We start from the raw sequence: 17,040 nt of genomic DNA, 5'->3' as shown, positions 1-17,040 counted from the left end.
AGACCTTTAACTGTAACCTTGTCACCCCACAATTTCACCCAGCGAAGCTCAATTCCCATCCGTCAGCTCCATAAACACCCATTTACCCCTCCCACACACACACAGAACAGGTCCTGCTGCAAAATGCCCCTCCCCCATGCCCCCCGTCCCTTTCCCCTCTCCTTTACCTTCAGCTCTTAAAGCTTTCCGCTCCTTCAAAATGGAGAAAATCTAAAACTAAGGTGAAAAGAAAAACAAACTTACATACAATCAAAAAAGCGCAACAAAGCCACAAAACCTACACAGCCATCCTGCTTTTGTGGTTGTATGTGTACGGTAGCGGCAGCGGTGTGGTGTGTATGACCATATGCGTGTTAGCATGTACTGTATAAGCGTGCCGCTGACTGCACATAAGTATGAACTGTGTCTTTAGTGGCACCAGGAGGAGGACGATAAGGAGGGAGGGACACTGCTGAGGAGTGAAAAATTGCAAAACAGGACAGACTTTAAACTCCCCTCCTCAACAATAACATTGTCAATACTGATAATAGTTTAAATTAAATTGAAAAACATTGTTATTATTCTGATTCTGATTCTGATTATTATTGTTATTATTATTATTATTATTATTATTATTATTATTATTATTGTTGCTCCTGCATGAATGTACATTACCCAAGTTTTATTTAAAAGGGTTTTAATTTTATTGGAATTCTTTCGTTCTGATAGGCCTCGCCGCGGACTACTATTTTAAAGACAGCTTCTCTGAGTTCCCGGCCTGCAAGTTCCCTCTTCTGTGTGGCATGAACATGTACCCGACTGTAAACATTTATTTCATCCATAAAAAGGAAATGTGTAACGAGGTGGTAGGGCTCAACTTGCACAGTAGTTTTGCACCTGTCGGAAAGGAGGAACGCAAAATAATAATGATGATGATAGCATTTATGGGATATATTCTATAAATATAAATACATATAAATATATTTAGAGAGAGTTTATCTTTGTTTGTCGGCATGTTGCCTTGTTCCTGCTTCAATGGCTCAAAATACTTTGACTTATTTATGTCTTAAAGAGAATGTAATTTGTTTACAACCTCGTAGAGATAACTTCCTGGTTTCTAGAAGGAGGGAGGCAAAGCTGAAGCTCAGATGTACCTTGATGGATCAGAGCTGTGTCGGTGTGTTATTACTGAAAAACCATGTGCTGGAATTTGCCTGCTATCTTGTCAAATATTGTAGATATTTTTAGAGGATTAACAAACAAAAAGAAACCAAAATATAATGGGATACCTAGTTAATGTGGAATCTTAGTATTATTCTATATGATTGTTGGGATCAAGTTGGAGTGGCTTGCCTTTGGTTTTCTAAACGGAGGCCTCCTTTTTGTGGCAGAGGGGGAATATTTAATTCTTTTTTTCACTACTTCTTCTTCTCTTTTTTTTATTGTGTTATTTTTCTGTGCTTCAGCGCTGGCCTGGGGTCAGGGCTCGAGTCAAAGGCTGATATCAGGACCTTTACAGTGAACTGTCTTCTAGATAAACCTGCTTGTTGAAAAGGACTTGATGTTTTAAAAATATGTGTGACCATCAAAAGGCTGCAATCGAGTCATATTAGAAATTTGCATCGTTATATTTGGCTTATCTTTACCGTACAGAAATCAGACTTTTTTTTTTTGTTGGTTTAAAATCTGGGATATATTGTGTTGTTTTTATTTTATTTTATTTAAACTCTGATTTATTTTGGTTCAAAGGATTTTACTTTTCCTCTAACAGAGAGACACACGCAGCCCCAAAAAGCTGTTGGCATTTTTAACATCTAACAAAAAAAAAAGGAAAAGCTGAAAAAAAAACAACAAATTACAACAAAAATGGAATGTTGCTTTGACTCTTTTTCTATATATAAAAAAGACGATCCTTTTCTGCACTATCTGGTTATGAATGAAAACTTCTGTGGTGTAATTCTAGATGTGCTTTTGTGTGTTTTAACCAAGCTTGTCTTCCTGCTGTCACAGAATATACAATACTCTAGCATCTCAACTGTACTCACTAGTTGTAAACTATTTATTGTGCTTTGACCAATCAGACATTACCAGAGAGAAGTTACATACAGAAGGCACATTTACCCAGTCTTATTGCACTCAGAAGGACAAGGCTACTTAACTAGCCTGTACTATTGTTATTTCTATTACTAACCGAAGTAATTGGCAAGCATGACATGATAGGTTCATTATGCAACTTGAAAAAATTTATGATTTTTCTACTCTAAAAAAATCCTATACACTACTACAGTATATACAATCATTTATCTGAGCAGTTCTAGCTTTTTATTTTTTATATCCTCCTCCTCTGTCATTTCCCAGTCGATTTGTCCATCTGGAGAGGGTGCACAAGCTTTACCAGTAAGCTCAGGCGTGTTGAAAAAGTAACATGGACCATTTGAATAAATCTGTCCTATTTAAGTTGGGAAAAAACAGTCTGGATTCTGATATTCTGCTTAGAAGCTGTTGATTTTTTTTTCCCTTTCCAATGTTTTACTTAACTTGACAATTTATTTGTTTATTTGTCTGTAAAAAAAATTAAAACAATAAACAAAACAACAAAAAAAGAACATAATATCAGTAACAGCAGCATTTTCAATAAATACAAAACAAAAAACTTTTACATCCAGGAGGACATTCAGCTTTAAAAGGATGCAAAGACACCAAGTTTTAAAATAATCTTTGTAAATAAAGCAATGAGTCCACAGAGGACAGAAACTGCTCCATGAGGACTGGTGTGAAAAACAGGAACTCTTTCCTGACTACGTCTACCATCATGCACCACTGCAAGTCATACTGCCGACGCAGCTGTTGGGCTGTATGTAATCGATCACTGCTCCTGTCAGAAACACTTCAAAAACATTGTGATTACATCCAAAATGATAACACGTGTTGTAACAACCAATAATTATGTTGATGATGACAACGACACTGATGATGATGATGATGATGATGATGATGATGATAATGCTGATGATAATGATAATGATGATATCAATGATACTTCTTGCAATATACTCTCACCTGCCTCGATGTACTGTATTTAGCAGCATGCAGTTTGTGGAACAAAGAAAAAGAGAAATGCCAACAGATAACTTTTTGGCATACTTAGCCATTTATGGGTAAGTGATTTAAGTGTTCATCTTGTTTTTATGATATTTTTTTTATCTATACAATAATTGTAAATAAAGAACTCAATGTCTTTGTTCATTTAATACTATGCAAAAAGTCATGCTTTTCTGATTGTTACCCACCCTTAATCCTAGAGTGTGTTGCTGGAATGTTTGTGGTCTCAAAAGTCAGTAAAACAATGTGATGTAAATTATTTTCTAGCTTGAGGAAAAAGTTACATGATGATGAAAATTATTATTACTATGATACCATGAGGAGGAGGATAAAAATGGTGGTGACAGTGATGATGCTGATGATGACAATGATGATGATGATGATGATAATGATGATGAACTGTGACTCTTGCTGCTTGACTGTCCCATTTACCACACTCCTGACAGGAGCGCAAGTGAAAAACATAATAAAAACAAAAAATGAAAAATCACTAAATAAATCTCCCAGAGCAGCATGACCCAGCATGGTGTGTCCTGGCCCCGTGTCACATGTCCTGTTCTGATTCGTTCTGCTTCACCAACCAGTGTCAGCTATTACTTTGATTATTTTTCCATCTTCATTTGTTTTTAATTGGCTCTGCTCAGAGCAATGTTTAAGGTTTGATTTTTAAATGAAAGTGCTAATGTGACTATCATCTCAAACTAGTGATTCCCAGCGTTTTTACCTTGTAACCCATTTAAGATGATCCACTTTGTCTACTTTTGACTTGGTCCACCAAAGACTGGTGCTCAGATCGTTACAGTTTAATCAGTTATAGAGGCCTGAAGAGGTTTATTTGAGAGGGGTCCTGAACCTCAGCTGGGAACCATTGCCTTAGAGGATAAAGGTGCAATCAGACCAAAATTTACTCTCCATTTTTTCTATGAAAAATGGACAGACATATTTGCTTCCGGCTGAAAAGTGACAGGCCTCTTTCGTTGAGCATGACATCAATAAACTGTCCAGCCAGTTCAAAGAGATCTGAGCTCCCCTAGAAGTTCCAATCTAGGGGTCTTGAAAAACCGCTCAATTATCAGCCATTCTGAAAATGATGGAAGATTTGTAGCTTTAAAAGTGTTAGGTCGGTCAGCTATTATTACATTTTGTCTATAGTAGAATGCATATAACATGATTAGTCTGGACATGTGCAGGGTGTTGTCTCTATATGTGGGCTGCTTTTGTGTGTTATTGTATTTTGCGCCTAAGCATAAATTGTGTGTGGATTTGATCTCCAATGGATCAGTTATTCACAGTGACTGGGCTGCAAACCAGTACCAGTCTATGCAAGCATGGCTACCAGTTCTTACAGATGTCATGAGAGAAGATCAGACTCCCTGCTTCATAACCACCTCCTGTCAACATGAAAATTTATTGAGAACCTTAGTCTTCCTGGTCAGCCACAAAAAACTTTTTTGGAATAGGCAATCAATACTTAATGATTCCGACACACCTAACGAGCAGGATTATTAGATTGTTGTTGCATTTCAATCAGTTTTGGATGGCTGTAAAACGAAGCACATTTAGAATTTCATAAGTGAAAGGGGGGGAAAGCACATCAGAAGTAAATTTTATAATTTTGTGTTAAAACCATGTTTTTACTTATTTCATCCATGTTCAGAGCCACTGAGTTAAACTACAAAATGTTCTTTTTATAAGTTGCTACAGCGTGCTGGGCATCTCACTGCAGTGATTACATTGTAGGTGTTACAGTCATTACACTCTTAAAGTTGGCACATACTGCACTAAGCTCATCATAGCTTACAATCATACAGTCTCAAGCTTCTCTGAGACTTTCCATGAGCTGTGGTTGGATAAACTGCATCCTATGACTTAACATTGCTGATGCCTGCAGCACACTAAAGTCGGTTCGAACAGGATTGATCCCATCCAGTCCCTCCTCCCAGATGGGGAGGAGGGTGATGGTGTCTTGAGAACATCATAGCACTGACTTAATCTTCTTTTCCATTTAATTTAAAATGCCTGCCAGTATCAGTTTTGATTTCAAACTCTGCAGCTGAGCATCATCTGTAACAGTAAGGTATTGCACAAATCTACTGAGCACTTTGAGCTGACTGTATATGTTCCAAAAATGATGACCAGCCTAAAGAGAGAGAGAGAGAGAGAGAGAGAGAGAGAGAGAGAGAGAGAGATGTATACATGTATATATATATATACTGTATATACAGTATTATATGTATATATTCTATACACTACCAGTCAAAAGTTTTAGAACACCCCAATTTTTCCAGTTTTTTATTGAAAAAATGTTTTCAAGCTTACCATCTTGGTCTTTATTCCTAAAGTAGTTCTGGCATAGCTTGGACTTTTGTTTTGGGTCATTATCTTGATGTAGGATGAACCCCTGACCAACTACGTGCATACCAGAGGGTACTGCACAGAACGCTGCAGAATGCTGTGGTAGCCAACCCTGGATCCAGAAAAACAGCCCCAGAACCATCATGCTTCCTCCTCCATATTTGACAGTTAATGTCACACACTGAGGAACTATCCTATCGCCTACTCGACGGCGTACAAAAGTCCTACGTGATGAACAGAATATTTTAAATTTTGATTCATCAGTCATAACACCTTCTTTCAGTCTTCAGTAGTCCATTGGCGGTGTTTCATGGCCCAATTTGACCTGTCAAACCTGCAACTCGAAGTCTTCTCTTCACAGTTGAAACTGAGGCTTGCTTACTACGACCACTATGAAGCTGTGCTTGAAGCTGTTGTCCTGGGAGCCGCCTATCACGCGAGCTGTTGACTCTCAGAAACTTGTCTTCTGACTCTGTTGTGGCTTTGGGTCTGCCAGACCTCTTCCTTTCAGAGTTTCCCCCAGTTTCTGAGTGCTTTTTGATGGTTAAGGAAACTGTACTCACTGACACCTTGACTTTCTTCGCAATTTCTCTGTAGGAAAGACCTACATTTTTAAGTGTTTTGGGTAAACTTACCTTCTTTTTTTTAACCTCTGGCAGTTCAAGCTATTCATTGGACTTGAACTGCTTGAATTTCAATAAAAAAATGGAAAAATTGGGCTGTTCTAAAACTTTTGACCGGTAGTGTATATAGAAACCAAGAGCCATGTTTATACAAGCAGTATAATGCAGTGATGAAATGTTCACTATAAGGGTGACAGATGAGACAGATGAGATGAAGTCCACTGGAGGGCAGTATTTCACTGGAGATAACAGAAGACACCATTACACACCTGTTCATCCATGTGATAAAGTGTCACCTCTGCATCAGTGCTTTTATCAGGAGGCAAAACCAACCATGATTCAGTCTTCCTGAAGAACTTCTTGGCAAATGTATCTTGAGTGTGTACTTCATTGTAGTTTGAAACATAGATTTAATACAGATTCTGCATACAATTTATAAATGATTAAATCCACAGCTGGGGATTTTTTTGCCACTTAGGGTGGTGCAAAGACCTGTAAATGCAACACTGAACTACTGTATAAAGTTAATATGACCAATTTTTCAGCAAACAATTGCTTATTTATGCATACTGACAGGGACATTGGCATATGCGTCTGTCCATTTGATGAACGTACTGTACTATTTATCCAGCATTCACTCTTATTAGTTTTGTTTTGGTCTTCATCAACTCCTGAGGGAAATATCTGGCTTTAGCAGCTAAACGCTCCACTGTGTTCATTCACTCACTTCCTAACTTTGTCTCTCTGTAGTTCAACACTGGACATCAGAGCCTTTTTCATTTTTTATTTTTATTTCATGTCACATACTACAAAACACAATCTGAGAAAATAATAACAGAATTGCTTTAGAAAAGAAATCTTTAAATTCAGGCATGGGTGTTCATTCTTGAAACTGTATGTGAAAATACAGTAAAACTGAGCTTATATCTCTATAACCAAAAGCCCTGAAGTGTTGCTGTCTACAGTTGTTAATTGCTAATGAAGGAGCTACAATCAGTGCACACTACTACTACTACTACTACTACTACTACTTCAGATAAAGTGTATGGGTCAAATAAATTCTTATGTACTGATTTACAGTTATCATCATATACATTATATTAATAAGGGTTAAAAACTGAGAATGATGAAAGTCTCAATACTATGATGTATCTTAATGTTTGAATTAGCTGTCCTGTATGCTTGATAAATTGTGATCAAGGTTGCAGTTCCCATTATAAAGATACAGTTGCAGTGCCTACCACCAGTGCAAAATAAGATGTGGATTATTAATTAACCACCGCTTGGTTAAATGCTGAGCAGAAATAGATTCAGGCTCAGAACATTGTTAATGAGGCAGTGAAAACAGGGTCAGTGTTATGAATGGTGTTGCAGGTCGATGGATGGTGAATATCAATCCATATAGTTACAGTGACCTCCAACATTAAACTTGATCTATATGTGTGTGTGTGTGTGTGTGTGTGCTGTAATGATTGTGTATTGTCTATGTGATTATAATATCTAATTAAAAAAAGTATTCTGATAACTAATTGAGACAATAACACTGAAAAATGGTGTGCATGTGTGTCTTGCCTTCAGGCCCTGTGCATTTTAAGTACTACCACTAGGGGAAACCAGAGTCAGGAAATTTTCAAATTCTACCGACTTTGAATAAATGATGTAGACCAGTGGCTATACCAGCTAGACTAAATGTTTCAAAAAGTAACTTTTGGTGGCTACTTAACAACAGCTTTCACTTAAAAATCATCTCCACAGTATCACAATGATACAGTGGAGAATATGACAATTGAGTAAAATATAAGGAAAACGTCAACACACGACAAACCATTTTTTCCTGACATAATCCATCCTAAAGCTGCCCAATCTGGCAACATTTCTTGGGCTTAAAATTTTACACCAAACGATCCAGTTATTTTTAGCAGTGCCAACCAATCAGGGACCACCAGAAAAGTCATTGAGCGGATAGAAAAGTACGCCTTTCATCACACAGACTAGGATTGTAGTGCTGAACTCCACTGTCCTTTCCAAGAAACTTTTTTTTTTTTATGTGGGTGAGCCTTTAAACCAGCTGTGTGAAAGCAGAGGTTGCCCAACATTATATAAACAAACATTATTATATGAAATGTTAATGTTGCAGGTTCAACTACATGAATACTGCCTCAGACATTCAGTGTGAGAATTAAAGCGAAGGAAATCCCACAATCAGATGGACAAATCCAGAGATTTCAGTAGCTCTGTTAGCATTAACCCTGTGTTAGCCTTAGCATTAGCCTGGTAGTGTGTGTAATAGCATCAGCATGCGTGACTGTGGCTGCTGCGGTGGCACAGCCTGTGAATATAGAGTGGGCTCCCACAGCTCGGAAGATTAGCACCCGAGTGCATTCAAGTCCATGTGCGAGGGCAGATTTCCAGGAAGAATGGCCCTTTATTGGGCCCCAAGTTGAATCCTGCTGCTTCCCTTTGGCCCAATTGAAAGCTGCAGTAACTGACAGTCCTTTACAATCAGCCAACACTGGTGGAGGTTTTGGGGCTCTCATTCTTCTTTTTTCACTCTTTTTCTCCGAAAGGATTGATTTTGAAATTACTCTTTCTCTGCCCAGTGTGTGTATGGGTTGGTATATTTGTGTGCATTCGTCCGTATATGTGTCTGCCTTTGTGTGAGTGTGTGTGTGTGTGAGTGAGCTTTTGTGCATATAAGGCCTACACACACATACACACATGCACATTTGAATGCCAGTCTTGGCAATTGTCTTAATGGGATAAGGGGAGACTATGGTTCCTGTTGGGAGGATGAGACTGTGAGAATGACATGGGAAAACACACACACATTGCATTCATGGCACTAACAGCTACGTTGTCAGTTGATTCAAAGCAAAGGTGATATGTGGTGACTTGTTATCTCCCAAATACACCTCTGGGTGTAAATACTCACACTCGCACACTAGCCAAAAACATATACAACACACCTTTGTGGAGGGCAGAAACAGTTTTTTTTGTTAAAGAACAAGACAGCTGTGACCAAAAAATGGAATGAGTCATGTGGCTAGTTTTAGAGTGCACACACACATCTTTTTGTTTCCTCATTATTTCACACAACTGAGGGTCATTTAAGGGGAATGAAAGAAGTGACATTATAGATTACTGAAGGAGGGGTTAGTGGGGGGCTACAATGGAGAATTCTGACCAGTAGGGGTCATCTGTGGCATAATGTTCCCAAAGGCCATCATGCTAACAAGCCTGCTACTATGTCTCAGTTGTTCCCTTAAAACAAATCAATATCTACTTTCAAAGCCTTACGCAAGTTACGACCTTATTGAGCACACAAGACCACAAGAGAGCAGTTCATTCAATGAAGGGTTATTCCTTTTCACATTGTTTCATTTGAGAGATTTTTAGAGGCCTGGAGAGACAAAACCATCCAGTATTTCACAAGAAATCAGAGGCCAGTCTAATAAAACTATGTAACAGAAATATATATGTTTCCTTTATACCTTTAATTGTGACCCCAGGTTAGAAACCACTGTGCTATCTCCTTTCATCAACTCAAATCATAGCTTGAGCACACAATTTGACAAAATTGCTGAATTTGTCCATCTGATTGTGGGATTTCCCTTGCTCTTAATCAATGGTTTCAATGATTGAGTTGAATCTGCTTTCTTTTAGGGTGGAAAAACCTATAAACACAACATAGACTATTATTATCTTTAACTTGATATTGTGAAATTGTTAGCAATCGGTTGTTAACAGTATTTATGCATTCAGCAGACATGGTGCAACATAAGCATTCATTTAGGGTTGTGTCTGCCTGATAAATAAAAGTCCAATATTTGCTCTTCTTTTAGCTCTGTTTTGCTCTTCATTAAATCCTGAAGGAACATGTGGCTCCTTGCTACTAAAGACTCTGCTGTGTTCACCAAGTAACTGCTAACTTTGTCTGTCTGTCGTTTGGTGCTGCACAATGCAGTGTATAGTTAAGGTAGGGTCATGACCTCCATCTATGACCACCTGTTATCATATTTCCATCTCCACCAGCTCTGAAGGGAACCTTGTGATGCAAAAACTTTAATCAGAGTTGCAGCTACTTCTGAAGCAGCAAAGCAAATCCTCTCATCTGAGAATCAGAAACTTGTAAATATTTGTGACCTTTGCCTGATAAATGAACCCTTTAACTGATTATCAAAATCATTTAACAATCCACTTATTGATCATTTAATCACCATGCGTTTTGCTCACTCATCCATCATTTTAACCAGGCACTCCATCTTCTGATTTCAGTTATATCACACTTCTGACCAGACGGGGAGAAATTAATTAACAAGAAAGTGGTGAAATGATATATTGAAATGAAAACCACTTGGGCTTGGATTGACACATGATTAAAACAGCAGTGCTCTAAAAAAAAAGAAGAAGATTTTTGCCCCCTTAAACCTCTGGTTTCTCCCCTGGAATAAAGATGTATAGCCTCATAATACACACAAGCTCAAACTCTCTTTCTAACTCTCGCACCAAGAGACATAATCACACTCAATTCTCTCATGACAGCAGATGGACAGGCCTGTGATTACCGTCCCACCTCTAAACCTCACAGGTATTATAGTACCATTCCCCCACTCATTGTGTCAATGCTGAGATGTCTGCTGGCGATAAGTGGAATGACAGATTCACAAGAAGATGTGGGGGGTCATATTTCCCAGACTGATCAACAATTCATCTTGAGGTAAGGATGAGCTGAGGAAGGGGAGGTGGATTGATGACAGTTAGAGAGAGTGAAGGAGAGACCACCTGACATTTTTTGTATATCTCCAGTTTGTCTTCATTACTCATGGTCCACTGCACTCCAGGATGCACTAATAGCATCAAAAGCCTGACTGGCAGGTGAGCATTGAGACAAATAAAACTAAGAATAGCTGAATGTATAATTGCAGGTCAGGTTTCATATTATCAGTCTCCCATGAGAAATATGCCAGGTGAAGGGCTTGAATGTACGGAGCCCCTCTGGTGACATTTGAAAAAAATAAAAAAATAAAAAATATATATCAATTATGTATTTCGTGGCTAGGAGATACTAATGCGTGGCCACGCATTAGTGGTAAACTGCATGGCTGCATTTGAGTGTAATACATGAGGGATCCAGCAGCTTTGAGCACCATTAAAGGACACCCTCATTCATTCATTAGCCTGACCGATTGAATGATGTTTGTCTTATCTCGTCTTTCACTGAAAAGTCCCTCATAACAATGGTTAATATTTACAAGTGTGTTGGGTGAATGTAAACGTATATGTGCTTACGGACCTATTTGTTATGGTATCACTCCAGCTGGTGAATGATGAAATCTATGACATCCCTAAGATCAACGTATTCTTTGCATTTAAGCCAATGCATTTTGAGCAGCCAAATTAAATGTCTCTTGCTAAGAACTGCTCCATGTCTAACCACAAGTGACCTGAGTATGTCATTGTAATTCATTCCCATTTTAAAATGAAAGGAAATCAATTCAAAGTTCTCCATGTTTACAGAGCCTCAGCAACAATCAACAGTATCTTCCTGGAAATGACAACAATAATTAACTCGTGGCCACGTATTCGTATCTCATGGCCAAGAGATAATTAACACGTGGCCACGCGTTGATTATCTTGTGGCCACGCATTAGTATCCCGTGTCCACAAGTTATTTCATTTTTTTCAAATGTCACCAGAGGGACTCCGTATGAATGAAATTATTATCTTGATGTTCATCAAGCTCTGAGGCTGGAATCATTGACTGTGTGTGTGTTTGAGAGAGAGAATCACAGTTTAAGTATGGACAGAAGAGTCAACTTTCTGCATTTTCATGATAAAAATGAACTCAAAAACACAATCTTTTCAGAAAAGTTGTAAACTGTTTGTGATTGAATGCCAATTTGCTGTGACTCTGGAGAGCTGAATACCCACTTCACCACTTGTGTAAATTTAATATAAATCAACCTCTGTTTCCAGTGTGTTTCCAATTTTCTTTATTTCTTTACAGCTCTAATGATTGAATTGGAAAGTTTTATCCATTCATCTGCCAGTCCACACAACTGTGAAATAAAATGTGATAGTCAACATCCTCAGAGGATAAATTCTAATAATGTTATTGAAAAGATCCTCAATAATGACAGAAAAGACCTTTTGACAGATATCACAGGTAGTAACAACATTAATAATGGAAGGCTATATATTATGGAAGGCTATATTACCAGGCCAGACATCTCTCACAGTAGGCATTTTTATTTCTCAAATCATGTGGAAAGGTGCAGTTAATAACATTGATTCTGTCCCTGTGTTACAATATTTAGGTGTTCCAGTAAATATATCAGTGAGCCAGCAATAATAGCAGGAACTGGCACACTTGAATAAAACGCAGCAATTATGAATGTCAAACACAGTGTGTCGGTAATAACAAGTTAAAAGAATGATCTGTTGTGCGTGTTGAATTATTTTGCATATCTAAAGAAATGAAGCCAGTGTTGATTCTTTACCTGCTGTTACAACTCAGCTAAACTCAGCACTGCAAGAATATTCTAATGGACAGAACAGGACAAGTGATCTGAATGACCCTCTGTTCAACTCAATAAATTCACAAAAATGGAAATGACAACAAGTCCCAAGAATGGGTGGCTGCTATTGCGCTACTTGTCTATCATATTTCTCTGCCTATATATTTATACAATACTGCCTTTGAAGAGACGTAGTTGTCTTTCATGATGGTGCTCATGTTGAGCTGTGCAATCTTCCACACAACTTAATCCACTTGATTGCAAACTCTTCTCTTTTTTTATTTCGGCTTTGGAAATTAAATTAAACCCACACAACACCCACATCATCAGGATACCAAGTGTCATTGTTACATTTCCTCTGCACATATATATTTAGCTATCTTCAAAATGTGTGATGTACAAATGTAGATGCTAGACCGTTAAAACAGTCGAGCGGAAAGATGGCCAAGGTTGTGGAGGATTGTGTTTGGTTTGGTTTCAAATGCACAGCTTTTATGCAGTACAGTAATGTCATATATTATGATTAGACTTTTATTTTGCTTTGTTTACTATCTCTGAGAGTTTTTGTTGATGTAACCTGTCAGTTATTAGTCAGACAGATTCAATAACTCAGCAGAACAACTGCCTCTCTGTTTGAATTGTCTCCCAGTGCCTGCGTGGGTTTCCTCTCTCAATCCAAACACATGCCGGTTAGGTTAATTGGCAAATCTAAATTGCCTGTAGTTGTGAAAGTGAGTGTGAATAGTTGTCTTCTTCTATGTGTCAACCCCTTGATAGACTGACAACCTGTCAAGGGAATATACCTCCTTTTTCCCGATGTCATCTGGGATAGGCTTCAGCTCCCTATGACTCGCAAAGGATAAGCAGTATCTATAGAAAATGGATGGAAAATATCAGCCTCCTCAGCTCTATTGGCATGTGCTCGGGGGTGTTGCTGGCAGGTTTCACTCACTACTGGGTGGCCCTGGTTGGTAGCTACTCAATGCTCCTCTCTTGCCAAGCAGAGAACGCTATTGGACTGTTCAAGGAAAGCAGTAAGGTTGGGTCAGTGTGTGTGTGTGTAAGTGTGTGTGTGTATATGTATGCATGCCCACGCGTATGTTTGTGACTCAAGCTAAATTATCACACACTCATTGTTTTGTACTGCTATCTGATACTGTCACACTATTGTTGTGAATGTAAATATTACCTTTTGTTGGACACCAGACTAATTGTCGCAAGGGGTATAAAGGAAACACTGAATTCAAGTGGACTGAATGGCTGCTGTGGATTGGCTGCAGCTAGTTTGTTGAACCTGAGTTTGGGATCTGTTGCGCTGGGCTCTTTGTCTTGCATTTCCCCTAGCTTCTTTTCTCTTCACTTTCCCTCGCAGTTTCTCTTTGTTGTTGGTGAAAATTGTGCATCAATGTGGTCTAAAGCTTTCTCAGTGAAGTGACCCGTGTTTAAATGTTCTGGGGGCGTCTTGTTGAATTGCTCAAACAAATTGCTGTTGATATGAAGATGTGGGGTGGTGTCTCTATTGAGCAGGAGGTTTATACACTTGGCAAAGCATTAGCATTGCAGGGCACTGAATGGCAGATCTGGCTGAAGTTATGACTTTGTCTTTTGTCAGTCAATTTGGGTCCTTCCTCTGAGTGGGCCCAATTCCAAAAATGTCAAACTTATCAAATGGAGATTTTCAGAGGAATGCTTTCAAGTTATTTTCATTCAAATGTCCTTCTATACAATCATTTTAAAACCATTACGTCACATTTTTAACTTGTAGTAAGTGAGTAAATGTCACTCAAAAAGTGACCGTCATTGCTATGCTGACGATACTCACCTAAACCTCAAACCCCTGGACAACCTCCCATTCAACTTTCTGAAATCAAAAGCTCCTCTCCTCCTACATTTGAAGACTGACAGTAGTGGACACGTGACCCCTAATGTCCACTTGATGCTTGCTGCTCTAATCTTTTCTCAGCTATCTTTACACAGCAGATATATTTTAGTCTTTGAAGCAAGATTCAGGATTCAAGAGCTTTTGTGGTGTCTGTTCTGCCTTTTTTCCTGTGACATTCTGTGACATTCGAACACATCTTTTTATTAGGTTAAAGGTTAAAAGTCAGGTATAGTTTATGGGCCAGAGGCTGTTTTTTTCCTGACTGGTGGAGTTTTTAAAGATAGGAAACTATATATAGTGTTGCCAAAACTGGAGTAGAGAGAGAGAGACTATAATGGCTGATATTAAAACGAGAGATTTAATGTATGAAAACCAGACTTTTAACATTTCCATGTTTTGCAAAAATGTACTATGCCAACATTTTATTCTGGTGACGGGTTAAAATAAGAGAGTGACAAATTAAAATATATACAAATATTGCACATTGATGCTTAGGTGCAGTATTGCACATGCATGATAAATAGATTAAGGCTGATTTATGTTTCTGCGACAGACCGACGGCGTAGCTACGTGTAGCCCTCTGCATCGACGCGGACCCCTACGCCGTAACCTGACATGCACCTCCAAAAAATCCTAACTACGCATCACGGCAACGCGGACCGCAAGGGCTGTGATTGGTCCGGCCAAAATGTCAGTTCCTCCGGCAGTTGCTTTATTTATTAATAATGAACAAAAGGTATGTGTTTTCTGTTATTAGCGCACATAGCGCAATGCTACATGCTACTGTGACCAGAAGATAAACAAGGATACAGATAGAGACTCCTCTGAAACCACACACATACACAGACACACCCCCAGCAACACGTTCCCTCGACGCAGAACTTCGAAAGGACAACGACGGCGTCGGAGCGACGGCGTCATAGCAACGGCGTCCTTTTTACTTCTTCACACTTGCATCTGTTTTTCAATGTATACCAGCACAGTGTTCCTGTTACCCTATGGATCTATGTATTAAAAGGGGTAAAGGATTCTGGCTAGTGCAGAAGGTGTCTCTAGTATGAAAACGTGCAGGGAAGTCAATGAGTTCTTTTTTTCTGCTTTGTAGCCAACAATTAAAAAACAATGCAATACGCTGCTAAACTTTTGTCACAGTTTGCTGTGAAAAGAGCAAATGCATCAAGGTATCCTCTTGAGACAAAATGAATTTGCTCTAGAGTGAGCATGCAGCATCTTGTAAAAGTCTGCAGATAGGTTTCCCAGCAACAAGTCTTTTTTCAGTGTCCTAACTGGACAGAAAAGTGTCTGTCCCTTTTGACTCCAACAACCAAGAGAACAACTTTGCAATCCCTTAGGAGCGAGGCGGCCAGTCACTTTGAAGCATCTTGTTTGGTCTAGAGTTAGTGGGCCAAAAGGATAATGATGGAGAAGAATGACCTGCAGATGTCTTGTCAACAGACCATCAGCTGCTGGAGTGAAGTTATTTATTTTTAATACAAGTCCTCTTGAGGCAATCTCTCTCACATTGTAATCCAAATTGACTCTTGACCCCTCCTAAAATTTGAGAATGGGTTTTGTCAATTAACTGGAAAACTGGTCTAAACGTATTGTTTGTACTGGACATTCACAAGACTGCAGCATCATGTAGCAATTTTCAGAAATAGATCTGACATTTCTTACCAAGCAAAAAAAAAAGGGATTATTCCAAAGTACCTGCGAGAAATTATCAAAGTTTGATCCTCATCCAGTACTCGTACTCTGATAATGTTGTACAGGGCAACATAAATAAAGGATTTGACTCTGCCTGAAAAGCACAGTGAGGGTTTGCCAGCCGCTTTGGGTGGCCATACTTTTTATGCAGGGCACTTCCTTTAAGCTTCTAACGATGAGTGACCCCTGCGTGAAGGGATTCTTAGAGACTAGGTCAGGCTTTTAGAGTCAGGGGAGTTCCCAGTGCAGTGAGTCTATCACGCCTGGAAACCAGACAATCAAATTGTGTATGAACGAACTCTACAAACTCTGTTTTAAAGCCCACGAGGAAACAATTGTTTATCAAGCAGCATGGCTTAGTAAGACTTTATGACAAGCTGGTCATTCATCATTAGCTGGTGACAACTACAATCCAATGTTTTAAATAAGGTGGTATTGTATGCTTGGGTGCAGAGTGACTCCTAAAGGGGACAAAGAGGTGTGAGTTGGTATGCTGTGAGCAAAGCGGGAGCAACTGCTGGACAAAGGGAACAAGACTACTGACATCAATTCATAAATCAAATGGGGTCACTGCATCTTTGAAGATTAGGACTTGACTTCCCACAGGCCTTCAACTAACAGCTCAGGTGTTGTTCGTACAGTTTTTTAAAGTAATGTCTGTGTTGTCAGTAACATGTTAATACAGACCAGTGCCCATCTGATATGACACTTTTGAAGCCGAATATGAATAATGATATTTGAGAGTAGCCTATATTTGCGAATTTATTTTCACAACTGCAGATAGCATGAACAATAATTTCCCAAAAAGAACTGTGACCAATTTTTGACTGCGTGGGACATTTTACAATTGAAAAATGAACTTGTCAGTGCTATC

This window comes from Scomber japonicus, chromosome 3 (genome assembly GCF_027409825.1).
Source record: "Scomber japonicus isolate fScoJap1 chromosome 3, fScoJap1.pri, whole genome shotgun sequence".
Classification (NCBI taxonomy): Eukaryota; Metazoa; Chordata; class Actinopteri; order Scombriformes; family Scombridae; genus Scomber; species Scomber japonicus.
This window is presented reverse-complemented; position numbering follows the sequence as displayed.